Source organism: Corvus hawaiiensis, chromosome 3 (assembly GCF_020740725.1).
Source record: "Corvus hawaiiensis isolate bCorHaw1 chromosome 3, bCorHaw1.pri.cur, whole genome shotgun sequence".
Taxonomy (NCBI): domain Eukaryota; kingdom Metazoa; phylum Chordata; class Aves; order Passeriformes; family Corvidae; genus Corvus; species Corvus hawaiiensis.
Window position 1 is genome coordinate 61,507,224 of NC_063215.1, and position 14,341 is coordinate 61,521,564.

The 14,341-nt window shown below is 40.9% G+C and overlaps 1 protein-coding gene across 2 annotated transcripts in view; it reads right to left on the reverse strand.

The window, feature by feature from the left end:
- The window catches only part of IPCEF1 (interaction protein for cytohesin exchange factors 1), an 84,061-nt gene that overhangs the window by 52,576 nt on the left and 17,144 nt on the right, over positions 1 to 14,341 (reverse strand). The window contains exon 1 of one of the 2 annotated variants that reach the window (XM_048299871.1): positions 9,297 to 9,373. The exons of the other annotated variant lie outside the window; for it this stretch is intronic. The gene's annotated coding sequence lies outside the window, so the exon portion shown is untranslated. Of the gene's footprint in view, positions 1 to 9,296; positions 9,374 to 14,341 lie in introns of those variants that run through there. 2 annotated transcript variants of the gene reach the window in all.

The window sequence follows — 14,341 nt, forward strand, 5'->3', positions numbered from 1 at the left end:
GCAGGTTATATGTGCTGACAGCTCTGAGCAAGCAGTTGCAGGAGTCAGTGCTCCCTACCTTCAGGAGGAGAGGGGCTGGAAAGAAAGAAGAGGTTCAACAGAAGGAAGACGTGCTCCAGCTGCCTCACAGACTAAAATGAGAAAACAAAATGACATGCTTAATGAAGTGTGTCTGCTCCAAATTCCTTGTAGTGTTGAACTGACTCCTAGTGCTGCTATATTTGAAGGCCAAGGAAGAGTTTGCAGAAACATTGCTTCAATTCCTACTGCCTCCTAGCTGTCTTTTTGCTTTTGCTGTGGCAGGCAATGAAAGCAGGCAAAGTTAAGCTGGCTGTAAAATGGAGGAAGAGTTAGTGCACTGAAGGGGTAAGGAAACACTCCAGGGATAAAGAAGCACTTCCCTGATCTTCTGCTCTCTTCCAAAGATGCACAGGTTTTTGCTGGTCCAGAAGATGAAATACAGAAGGAAGGAAGGGGGGGAAAAAAGGGCAACAAGCCTGTAGACCCTCCTGAGAAAACCATCTAAAGTGTTTCCCTTGAAGCAAGTCTCTTGTGAAAAGATACAGATGAAGAGAGAGGAACCATCATTCCTCTATTTTTTCAGGTCAGTTGTTCAGCAAAGACAGTTTTGAGGGTACACTGCAAGGTCCAGCACGTAAAGAGAGAACAAGAGCATGACTCACCCTAGCACAAAGGTACAGAACTGCTGCTCTACTTGCAAATTTGGATCATTGCAGTGACAAGAACCTGAAACACCCTCACTGGAAAGCTGTTCTAAATAACCTTTGCTGTCATGGCATTGCAGCAGGTTTATGCATCCAATGGAAGTAAAAATTGAAAAAAATGTGAGTTTGGAGGACAAGTTTCAGAGGAAAAAAAAGAAAGAGAAAAGGAATTGTTGCCAAAATGAATCAGATTTCCTAAAATAAGACTAATACAAAAATTTGTGCCAGATAGAGCTGACATGGCTAGGCTGCTTGACACACTCCAACTTTCAACTCTGCCCTGTGCCACTTCATGAACCCACTGACTTCAGGGTCCTTTGCCCAGAGCAACTGTGACATTTTCCTTTTGGAGAATTTTTATTTTTTCCCATCCAGTGGCCATTGGGATGAAAACCCAGCTGGGAGGCAGGAATCCTTGAGGTGGGGAATGGCCTTTCTTGCAGCACTGCCAAGCTGCCCCTGGAGGGGATCAGTCCCCACCCACAACATTGCTGAAGTCATCTTGTGGGTAGTAATTTGATTTAAGGCAGTGAAACCAACTCTAGAGCAGAAGCCAACCAGTCTTTTCTGTGTATACAGGTGCTCTCCAGGGCACTGTGGATGGTGTTTTCTCCTCTGTCCAAAAAACCCAGTTACCTGAGAAATATTTCCTGAGCTGCCAACCTGACAAGAGATGTAACAAGGAAATTCAGTCCCATTACAACTAACACAATTGCAATGTAATATTTCAAGATAACAGTAGCATGCTTTTGACTCCTGCATATGAGAATAAAAGGCCAGAAAAAATTGGTACTGTTTGCACTCTCTGAAGCTCAGATGTGAGTCTTTCTTCCACGAAGGCAATGTTTGTTTTATCAACAGCACTATGCAAAAGGACAACGTTCACACTTCCAGGGAAATCTCAAGAGAACAGATTTTAAAAAATAAAGCAGAATCATTATGTTGACAATTACAAGGAATGAAACAGGTACGAAATATCTGGGGGACTTTCTGCTTCTTCCATCAAAAATTCCATTCCACATTCATAAATTTCTCAAGAAACTGAAGTCTTGAGAGTCCTGTCTGGTTCTTCATTAAAAGATCAGGAGCAAGGAAGAGTTTATCTTCCTCCCACACATCAGAGCCCAGCAAATACATGCACTGCACTCAAACACCACCTCTGCAATAGGGCAAGGGAGAGGCATAGCAATGACAAACTGCCCTGGCAGGTTTCACCAGAGGGTGGAACTGCTTCTGCACTACAATGTCGTCTGCTGAGCCATACAGATTTGCATGTGACCTCCTTTCTCCCGTGGCTGAAAGGCATTTCCCCAGGAACAAGAGAACGGAGAAAACTGGACTGCTGCCATCATGGCTTCTCCAGAGAAATTTAGCCAGTACACATTCCTCAATTCAACATCCAAGTTCATGTGCTAATATATAGCATAGAATTTCTCCAAGACCTAGGACAGGCAGGCCAGTGAGCTCAGCAGGCAACTGGGAGCCAAGCGCTGTTCTCAGTATGTCTGAGTTAGACCAGATATGGACTGCTGAGAGGCAAAAATAATCACCTCTAGGATGAAAGCTCAAAAATATGATGAGAAGGTACTCTTAGAAACACTTTGCCCTGAAATCCAGTTTAATTATCTGTGATTTGCCTGCTTCTAGACTATTTCAGCAGTAGATTTGGGGTTCTTTTAAACACATTAGTTCTCATCTTCAACTGCTACCAGCCATATTTACTTTGACTTACATTTGCAATAAGCAAGAGAAAAAGCCTCTTCACCACACAAAAAGAGCACAGTAAGAAATATCTGCTAGAAGACAGACCCCCACCAGTGCGAAAAGGGCGTCTTGTCTAAGGTGGGTGGCATAACAAGCTCGTTGGCCCTGAGAGCTGCAATAAAACTTTAAAAATCCCCTATGACTGGTTGTAAATATTTGCTGCATGTAAACAATTGCTGCAGTACTGTTCTTCAGCCTTCCGTGCCTCTAGGCATTCGGGATTTACTGATTCTTGTTTCTTAAACACCATAGCCTTTGCCAGAACATCTGCACAAAGAAATAAATCATTAGAGATGGCATTTGCTACTCCTGCAAATGCAGATCTGACTACATCAGACACTTGCTTCTCAAATCTCACAGAAATGAACACTTTTCTGTACTCCTTTTCTGTAGCGTTGCCCTCACTATAGTAAAATCCCAAAGGAAAGCAGTGAGCCTTTTTCTGAAGGAGAAACCAATATGTTAAAACTACTTACATAGAACTAAAAACTGAAGTTGTTCTTTCACAGGAACAATTTCAAGGTTTTCCCAGAAGATCTGGATTTTTCTTTATGTGATAAGCTCTATTTCATCAAACTTTTGTCCTTATATTCCACCATACTATGGTTCTCAAAACAGTCTACACAACGTTAATCCGTGTCTCTTAGGAGAGATTTTCTCTCTTCACTGTTTTTCTTCTAAAAAGTTCCCAGCTGTTTATATCCTTTTATATTTAGAAGAGGGTATTCCAAGATAGAGCACCTCCATTTTTTAACAATTCTTATAGACATATCTTTGAAGTTTTGTAGAGGAAAAGCAAATAGTCAAAATAAATTCTTGACTCCTCAGTGATAAAAAAATAGGAATCAAGACAATATAGAATTAGTATTATCACCTATTTAATGGTAATGTATATCTCAGTATCTGCAGGCTCAATAGTTACTCTTATTTCTGTGATTCTCTTTAAATAAATTATTTTAACTTATTACTTCAGTTTTTCCTCTTATTGGTGACAGAACCCCCATGGTAGTAAAAAGAATAAATGAGAGGTAAATGCTTGGAAAAAAGCAACCCCACACTTGGTATTTCCCATTGCAGCAGAGCTCTAATTTATACCAATAACTGGAATTAAGCCACAATATAATTTCTAAAGTTAAGTATGTAAGTAATATGTAAGTAAGTAATATTTATTTTCCAAATTATATTAAAGTCCTTGAATTTCAATTTTGTAACTTATGAAAAATGAAGTAATAATACAAAATTCATCCAAGTTCATAAGAAGGTTGGCACAAGAAGCCCACTTCTCATAAAGTGGGTGGACTTTTGACCATCAATCTGTGATTTATTGAGATCAATGAGGATGGAAAAAAAAGCAAGCTATTCCAAGCCACTTCAGGGGACTCAATATGCTTGTGTTGTTTTTTTTCTTAAATGTCTGCCACTCCAGAGTTTAAGCCCCAGTTCTTAGCAGGAGAAGAAGAGCTGACTACAGGAATAGGATGCAAGAATGCTGAAAATGCTAAATTCAAGGCAGCCAAGCCTAAAACTCCACAGAACGCTGTCAGGTCAGAACACTGAACAGCTGTTCAAACTGGATGTCAATCAAGTTTTCAGCACATTTCATAATGTGTTGCATGTGCAACCAATATTTTCCTACTTTGTCACGTCCTTGAAAGTAAAAGAAGGGGAAGCAGCAGCAGAGGACAGCTATGGACTCTAACTGAGCACCCACTGTCCCTGCACATCCACAGGCAGCAATACAGAACCCAAATATAATACCATCTGATGTAGTATAAAGTTATATTTTGGCCCAAAAGTAGGAGCAACTTAGTGCCACATGCTGAGCAGCTGTTTCTAAAGCTGTACCAAGGTTTCCATCAGGAGACAAACAGGCCAGAACACAACCACTGCCTGAAAGTCTATCTGATCAGAAATCACTGAAGTGGAGGAACTGGAGAAAGCTCTACGGACTCAGCAATAAACCAGTACGAGACCAAGTCTTCTCCACGGGTTTAGGAACCCAAGACCAGAGTTAAATTGACCTGATTCACTGTGTTTCTAGGATTTTATCTTCACAATACATCTTTGCTGGAAATGAAGTGCATTCCAGGCACAGACAGCACATCCAGAACACAGAAAACTGCTGGAGGGTCTTGCTTACCCCTGCAATGGTGTGTACTACATGGCAATTTAGAATACAGATTCACTCTTCATCTCAGCAGTGCTTTAAGTGTGCTGGTCTCACTTGGGCACAACCCACAAGACCCCAGGTAGAGACACTATATGAAAACCACAAATGAAAAAAAGAAATTCCAGCACACTAAATTCCTAGTAAATAAATAAGTAAGTAAGTAAATAAATAGTGATATTTTCTGTTTCTTAATTCCAGCCCTCTTCCCTTCCCTCCCAATTCCCTATTTTGCTCTTATCTGTAGAGACATGCTAAACAACCAATTTGGGAAATGCTGCATCTTACTAAATACAAACATCTTCACATTGTTTCTTTCTGAGAAAATCTGACTATTTGACATCACCTCCTTTCTCCTTGCACTTTGTAAGATTCACACAAATCATTTAAAGACTGTATTAGGGAGCTACAGAAAGCTCAGGCAATAAGCAAATTACTGTGTGTTAGCTGAGACACATTAACTATGAAAGAGCTTTAAGGCAAACTGAATTGCCTAGTGGTTCTTTTTGCTTTAGATTAAGAGAAAATAAGCACAATTAATATGACTCAGCTGGTGTGGTATTTTGATGGTGCATGTACCCAGAAGCTGCTCCTAGAAGAACCTAGTAGACTTAGATGCACCACAGAATAAGAGCATGAAGTCTCTTGAGACCTTGCAAGAAAGAGCAAGGATAACGAAAGAGCTGCACAATGTAACAAAGCAGGGAAATATGTAAAGTGATTCACAGCATTACCACAAAAAATATTTTTGAAGAAACTTCTCTGAAGTATTAGCAACAGGGATTGCAGTAGGCTTGCTTCCATTACAATGGACCACGTGTACTGTAGGAACAGGGAAGAAAAGACAGCTGCTCTTGGCAGGTTCCAGTTTAAGACAAGCTACAGCAGGAGGAAGTAGGCAGGAATCAGGCAGAGTCCAAGATAGCAGTGAGACAACAACCACCAGGATCATATTTTGGGTCTCCTGAAGCCTGAGTACACGCATTGTCAAAGGTTTTTGTTAGCACCAGAGCAAGGGCTTTGAAAAATAGTGAGATAGTATACATTCAAATGCTTGTAAAACTAAGAGAGAGATCCCAGGCAGTGAAGGATCCCAGGGAGTTCACAGTGAGAATTCAGGCTCAGTATGTTTAATGCTGTTCAGAAGTATAAATAAATATGATGGGAGATTTATCAATGAACCAGAGTAAGAAAACTATCCTTGCAGTGAGTTTCTGAATTGATATGAGGTGGTGAAATTACTTTTGTCAAGGCCAGACAATAGGAGATTTCAGTAAAAGTGACATTATCTAATGACAGTTTGGATAACAGTATAATTCTGTGTATGGAGAGTAAAGGCATTTGAAAGTTTATGTGAAATTTAACCAATAGCTTGGAAATGAGAACAAAGAACTGAAGAAAGTGCTTAGGCTATATCTTTCTTGGTATGATATCATTGTCAGTAATAAGCAAGTATGACTTAGGAAAGGTAGAAGTTGATCATGCTGGCTGGATTCAACTGAAGGCTGAGCCACGACATATCAGAGAAACAGGCCAAACTCTATATTTGGTAAAAAAAAAAAAAGACAATTCTGTGTTGAGGAGTAGATCTGTCCTTCATAGGAGGATGTTTGTGAATAAAATCACTTGGGCAAAACGTGCAGAGGAATGGATCAGAGTGCAGCACTGTTTATTAGATCACAAACAGTATTTGAGGTATATCAGGACCTTCTGAAAGACGTTTTGCATGTGTTTTCAGAAAACAGGTGGAGAACTATTGGCAGATAGAATCACTTTCAGATAAAACTGAAGGTAAATGCCAGGGTAAAATGAAGGCAGAATGGACAGGGGTTTGTTCATTGATTGTAGTTAATAGAAGAAATAAGGACATGTTAGCTGAGAAAGTGAGAAAGGCTGGAGGAGGTTTTGGAGAAAGGCAAGGTAGAGAAGTCAAAGGAAGATGAGCTCTGCCTAGATGAGGAAGCCATATCTGCAGAAGAAGCAGTTAAAGAAGTAGTAGGTGATGCAAGGCCATGTCATTATGTTGATTTTTTTTTTTTCTTCCCCCCTAGAAGCAACCCACAAGACCCGTTTGGAGGGAAAGGACACAAGAATATGGGGACAACTGTAAGCACAGGCACAGAGAAAGCATGACTCAGCTAAGCCAGAGGCAGGGGATAGAGTTAGAGGAGGACAGACACAGCCTATTGACAAGATTTATGCCGGAGATGCCCCATAGCAAAAGCAAAAGAAACAGACACTGGAGGACAGCCAGACTGTAACTTGATGATAGGAAAGAGAAGTGAGCAATTAAAGAGTAGAGGGGGCTGCAAAAGGGAAATATTTTTAGAAATATACGTTGCTAAGGCAAAAACAGTGCACACACTTTGATGAGCTGTGTCTTTAACTGCATGTACTGCTTTCCAGAGAAATTCTTGAGAGAAAAAAATGCGGCTCTGCTTTGGGCAAGAAGGAACCGAGATGCAGGAAGGGGTAAAAGGTATAGTTTCACATGCAACATTACCTCTGTGCCCATCTCCCTGTCTAGTGATTGTGCAACACTCAGCATGATTTTATCAGCATTAAGTGACGCATCGGGAAGGAGACACAAAACCAGTAGTAGCTACACTGGCCTGTAAACAGGACTCGTGAGTTAACAGGGCGTTAAGTGACTCCTTGAAGAGAGTTCTGTGAACAAAATACTGAAACTAGTCAGCATCCAGCGACTATGTCATCCAGCAATAGCCTTTTCCCTGGTTACTGCTCCTACCGCAGGATCCAACAGCAACTGAGAATTTCCTCGGACCTCCCTGTGACAAGCTGGTGAGCAGCAGGCTGTAAATCCATGCCATTTAATCAAGCGAGTGCACAATACACAATACTGTTGCCTGCACAGTGCCCTACAGCTGTGTCTGTACCCACAGCAGACCTTGTCCTACTAACCCACAACCATGTCGGTATTACTTTAGAGAGATCATGGGGGAGTGTGTAAGGGATGGGTTTGCGGGGCAAGGGGAAACATCTAGAATCAACAAGGACAAAACACAGCATCTTAAAAAATGAGGAAGCTCTTCAGCCTCTATTGGCTTGATGCCTTCCCCCCTCACCTTGCAGGTACTGCACGGGGCTGGTGTAGAGCCTGCCATGCTGAGCAGGCAGCACCCAGCTACTGCACCTACTGAAGGAAACACACTCAAAGAGGTGAGATGCAAATGCTGTGTTCTGGCAGCTAGACAGCCCTGCAGGAAATCAGGTCTCCCAGTATGCATGGGGACAAGTAGCAAACAGCAAGAACCCAAAGTTCACATGAACATTAGCAGCCTGGCATTAATAGCTCTTACCATTTATAAAGTGAAACAGAACTTTCCACCATCCTGTGATGGAAAAGGGGCAGCAGTAAGGCAGCATGCTGGGCAAAGTGAAGGTGAATGCAGCATTTGAAAGCAGACAGTTTCAGCATGCCTGACCGAGGCACACAGCCTCCACAGGCCACAGGACTTCTACCTGGTCACTGTGTGCAGCTCTCCCACCAGAGTCAATGCCAAGAGAGGGGCACTGTGGGAATCTCCTTTCCACAGAGGTAGTTTTTGAATCTAGAAAATTTCACCACAGGGGACGGTACAGAAAGGCCATTCTGTAGCAAGTCACAAAACAATTTCTCTCTCCTTTTTGAATTGTCACAAACCATTGAACATGGGCATAACTGGCTGACAGGAAAATCCTGCCAAACTGAACTGCAGTTCCTGCACAGGGATAAAAAAATCTTCCAAGGAACTCAATTAATACTACTGAGCTCTACACCCCAAAAAGAACTTGTTGAAAGCAAGTAGGTAAGTGAACAATTAAACAAGATGCTAATTTCCACTTTCTCCAGAGGCACATTTTGTTGAGAAAAACTCGAATCCAGAGATAAAGACAGGGGTTTGGGTTTTCTGTTTCAGCTTAAAGGACATAAGATTTTACTTCCAGCTGGCCTTTTGTATGGGTAAGCCCATTCACATAGTACTTTAGCCATGTCTTTACTCATTCAATTTAATGTATATGAGAAAAACAGTAAAATTAATGTACTCAAAAATTCTTTTCACAATGAAAACAGAAATAATTCTGCTCAGTGCTGTCACCACAGCACAATACAATCTACTCCCATATTGCACCCTAAATTCTCTTTACACAACACTATTTGCACATTTTACTCTAGGAAACCAAAATCAATAAGGGAATTGCTTCAATTTCCATATTACACATTTGTCTTCACAAATATCAGATTTACATGAAACAGTCATGAATAGATTGTCACTGTGCCCCTTGATGGATCTTAAAACATAACTGAATTAAACTTGTCCAGAAGAGAATTATTCGTATACATGTTATCCCTTGTCCTCACTCAACAAACATTTTTTTCTAATTATTTCATTATTTTTTAGTGATCCATTTGCATTTTTAACCAAAGTGCAGAGGGGGAGGGGAGAACACGAGATCTTTTACACAGGCCTTTAAAAACAGGCAGCTACTTGCCTGTGTGAACTTCCTTTATTGTACAAAGTAAGCCTTGTTTCTTATCAGCTAAAACTATACTGTCTTTTAAAAAGAAAATAGATGTGACTAGACAGAAACAACTAACATTTGTCACTTAAACAAAAAGAAATAAGTCACAACCTTACCAGCAAGGAAGTCTGACGAATAGCCACACTTGTCCCATCAGCTCCATACACTTTGCAAAGGAGAGAGGAAACTCTTACAGAAATCAGTTGCAACGCTGAAATTGCCCAAGAGGAAACTGATGTCTCTTTTACAAGCCATGACTACACAAACCACAAGTCAGGCATCTAAGCAAGTGCTAAAAGCCTTGCCTGCCAGAACTGTTAAGGCTAGAACCTAGACATGCGGAAGCAGGGTAGGGGATGGGAATAAAATATTAGAAATGTTCCCAGATGGCTAATTTTTAATATTTTTTGTTTGTTTCCCAAATGGAAATTGGTTTAAAAGATGTACTCTCGTACATTCCTCAGCAGAGGCTTGTGGGAGACAGAAGAAAGTATACAAAAGTCCCCATGACAAAAGGCACTCTCCAAGCCTCAGCAAAGCCTCTCTTGCTAACGCATTCCTCAGAGCACCACTCCAGTCCCAGTCTCCTGGAGGCCCCAGAGTTCACTCCTGAACCCCAAGGCGTGGCAGAGCTCAGGGCTGCCTGAACCCAGCCACACCAAGGCAAGGGAGCCCTTGGGACAAAAGGAAAGACAGGACATGAAGTGCTGTCAGTTTGGTTTTTCTGGGTCATCTGCAAGGTGTGTCCCAGGAAATCCTATCCAAGCAGGGATGAGAGCAAGATCTGCAGACAAGCACATGGATCTAATAGTTTCAAATCAACCATCTTTACTTACCACATTTCCTTTTCAACTAACCAATGGAGTGGTATGCCAAAATTAATAACCCTGTTAAAAATATGGGACAGATGCCTCTGTAAGTTACATTTTCACTAGGCTTGGGGAACAAACTAAATGAAAAATCAGGACCCTGTATTTTTGCGTAGTTTTCTGGCTTATGTATTCAAGTTTTAGCCTAGGGTATGTGGACTCCAAGAATGAATAAATATCTAGCACAAATAACCGAGTAACTTTTCATTGCTCTGTCTACACAACTCTACTTATTTCACATATTGCATTAGTCTATAAAGACAGAGCATGCACTCTGTTAAATTTCATCCTTCTTCAAAGTGATAGGCATTGCTAAAAATAAGGCAGACCATCACATACTTTTTCCTTTTTGACTCACTGGAATATTACAGACCAGTTTCCTCAAAGTAGGATGGAGGGCTGCTGCTGCCTAGGGATTCTCCTGCATTTTCTCAGATCTCTTTCCCTGTCACAGCAAAATTCCAGGGTCCAGAGTCAGGTAAAGGAGACATACAGAGATCTAAATGCTCTATTATTCATGACACTGAAATTACAGTGCCACCTGTAGGACATCGACAAAAAAATGATTTGGGCCTTGCTGGTGCCGCGAATGCCACTTATAATGATAGGGCTTTCTAATAGTCTTGGCAGAAGAACAGGAACATAAAAAACAGATGACTCAGTCTACAGGGAGTTACTTGAAAGCATTTTTCACATAGAGCAACATGCATTTGCACATCCAGAAGAGGATATTTTGCTACAAAGACAAATGTTTCGTGGAAGGAGAATGTGCCTGTGCAATACATTCATAGTCCACTTCAGAGCTTGTGCCAGCACAGGCAGGAGAGATCTGCCACATCCTCAACCACTTCCAGCCAAGACAGACATCACCCTTGAATCTAAGGAGAGTTTCCATTGTGGCTGCTCACTTTTTGTTTGTTTGTTTTTAACTTTTCCACTCTTAACTTAGTTTTTAACTATGGACCATGTTACCCAGTGCATCACACTTCATTGACCAGTATTTGCATTGCATTCATATGTTACCTTGCAGCAGTGTTGTGAAGCACTCATATATCCTTCCAAATATACTAATAAACTGATTTCATATTGCTTTCCCTTTTTTTTTTCCTCTTTACCAAAAGAGTATTTTTCCACTTTTCTAAGCCATAGCTAAGGTTTTTTTTTTTTACAAACATAGCTAATGTTTGTAAAGTCTTCTCTCCAATGTATCATTTCAAGATGTAAGGTAAGACAAAAGTAGATGCATCTTTGTAGCTAAATTTCCATTAATAACATTTTAAGTGGAAAGTACTCAACTGATTTACTTAATAGCTCTGTTGCTGCAAATGAACTTAAAAAGAGGAGGTGTACAACATGTTCAGGGGCAATTTATGTTTATTGTTCAACTGTGGTCAGAAACAGAACAAAATATTCTGATAGATGAGGAAGGGAATGGTGAATAATATAATGGATTTAGGAATGCTTTTGTTTGGATCAGTGGCAGTTTTGTGTGGAATATTACATAACACAGCCATCACCAACAAACAATAGAAAGAATCTGTAAGACTAAAGAGAAAAGAGTGAAAAGAATGGTCAAGAATTTCCAGGGGAAAAAAATGAATCTATCTTGTAGGAAGACGGATTTTAATACAAACATGGACTTTAACATAAACAATGCTTTTTAGTGTGGTTTGACTGATAAGGGATTCAACATAAATAGTTTAGATTATAATTTACATAGGGAAACACATCTCCTACTCAGTCAATGTAAAACAAAAGGGAAGGAACAAACAGTGAAAGGTGATAAAATGAAGAGAAGGAAGTGGATTCAAGCACAGTGTTTGGAACTTTGGTACAGAATTGAAAATATTACTCTGTGAAACAGGGCAAATAGTATTCACTATGTGCAGAGAGCGGTAAATTAAGTAGTTTCCAGGAATATTAGGTTGAAACATTAATGGCAAATTTCACAGCATAAAAACATTATCCTAGTTTTACTAGCTTCTTATGGTCACAGAAGTGGCAAAGAGCCAGAGACCTTCACTAACTTTTGAGGTAGGTGCACAATACAAGAATAAAAATTGCAGTAGGGTAAGTGATGCAGAGAGTTAAAAAAAATTATTTATGTAGTTGTGCAAATAGAGGCTGTAGAAATAAAGGATTGTTGGAAACAGAATAACCAGAATCATATGTACCAGGGCACATATTAACATGAGGGTAGGTCACAGATGAGTGACACTTGGTGAGAGCAGGCAGGTTAAACTACTTTTCCACTGTGCTCCTACAGCAGATTTCAAATCCATTGGAGTTGGGAATTGCACAGCAGAAAACGTATCTGTCTGGTTAAAAACTCAAGACATAACATATGTATTTTCTCCTGAGCAGCAGTTGTAACAGAAAAAGGAAAAAAAAATCACCCAGTTTGCAGTTTATTTGCAATGAAATCCTATTAGACACTGTATTTTTTATTCAAAATGCTCTGTGAGTGTTTCTTACCAGACAGGAAAAGGTATCGCCTGAACTTTCCTTTGCCTACTCAGCCGACTAAGTAACCGATGAATGTACCAAAGGGTATGGGAAAGCCGCTGAAGGCAGATAACATATCACTTACCAACAAACCTATTGGCTGCATGACTCCTGTCACAGGCTGTAGAGACCACAAGTGGGACGAGATGAGTCTGTCAACCAATATGATTCATATTTGCCAAACCCACCTGTTACAGGCAAACCAGGTGCTACTGACTTGCACAACCATAAAGTTTTCCTTCTAAGCAGTAAAGATGTTCCAGCTTCCCCTGTGAGCTTTTTTTTCTATTTTAACTTGTTCCAGTTAATGAAGTAAATTTGAAACAGGGAGCATTAAGCTGTCATTGAATGCTCCAACACTGAGAGAAAGGTGGGGGTTTACACACATCACCTCAGTTTTGTGTTTCCCTCTCCCTCAGATCAAGCCACCCTTGTGGGAGCATTATTGGCAAAATCAAAGGGGAGGAAACCAGCTGTATATTTACCACTTGGCTAAATCCCAGTGTGAAACTTTGATAATAAAGTGCTGAGAGACAACATGAAACTGGAAGCCTTTGAGCAGGGAATGAGTACTCAGAGGCTCCAGGCCTGATTCTGGCACTGACTTACCACTTGACTTTGAACACACTTCTTCCACAGCTTTACCTCCACACCTTTAAAGGCGGTACACAATAATTACCTACATTGGAGGAATTTTATGAAAATTTAGTAATTAATTCCTCTAAAGTGTTTGGTGTTTCCCAGCTAAACTGCTTCACAGGCGGGAATCATATGAGCTGCCTTTGTAAGGACACCATTATCAGAAAAGAAAAACACCTTTAAAGTGGCCAGAAAATTGCTTAAACATCTTGCAAACAAACAGTTGCCAAAGTTAAGCATTAGACACTGGTTTTATTGCGGCACTATACTAATCAAGGACTTTAGCATCTGTACAGAATCCTAAATCCCACTCTTTGCTTCAAAGTCATTTCTTGCACAACTTTATGCCACTGCTTTCCTTTCATCTTTGATAAAAAGCCCTCAGCAGTTCTAGTCACATTAGCACTTACTGCTGCTTGTTGTGGCTGTATATGTTGAAAATGCCTGCCAGAGAGCCTGCAACAGCTTCCCATTGTAAATGTTGACATGGACACTTATCACTAGCCCAGTGACAAAAACTGGGTGTTCCAGATGCACTGGGAATGTGGTGCATTTGCAAGATGGCCAGCAGGCTATAGAGAGGGAAGCACAGCCAGGAGATTGAGGGACGGGATTATATTGCTCTGCTTGGTTTGAACCACATCTAAACGCCGTAGCCAATTTGGGGCACACACCCCAATATAGGAAAGATGGTGACAAACTGAACAAGCTCAGCAGGGGACACCAAGATGGTCAGAATGAATGATTGGTTCTGTGAGAAGTTGAGGGAAAATGACACTTCCAGCTTGGAGCAGGGACAGCTTCAGGGGCCCTCTAACAGCAGCCCTCCACCACCTATGGGGCGATCAGCAAGACTATGGAGATGGGCTCTTACCAGTGGTACACAGAAAACATTGAGACACAAGAAACAGAAGTTGAAACAGGAGAACTGTAGACAGAATGTAAATAAAACCTCCTTCCTTATGAGGACAGTGGGACCAGTCACCCAGAGAGGTTGTGCAGCCTCTGTCCTTGGAAGTTTTCAAGCCCCGATGGCATAAAGCCCTGAGTGAGTTGGCCTGAGCTCATAGCTGATCCTGCTGGGAGCTGGAGGTTGGACTGAGGCCTCCTGCCCAGGTGGTGCAATGAGCCTGTCATTCTTTGTTAGT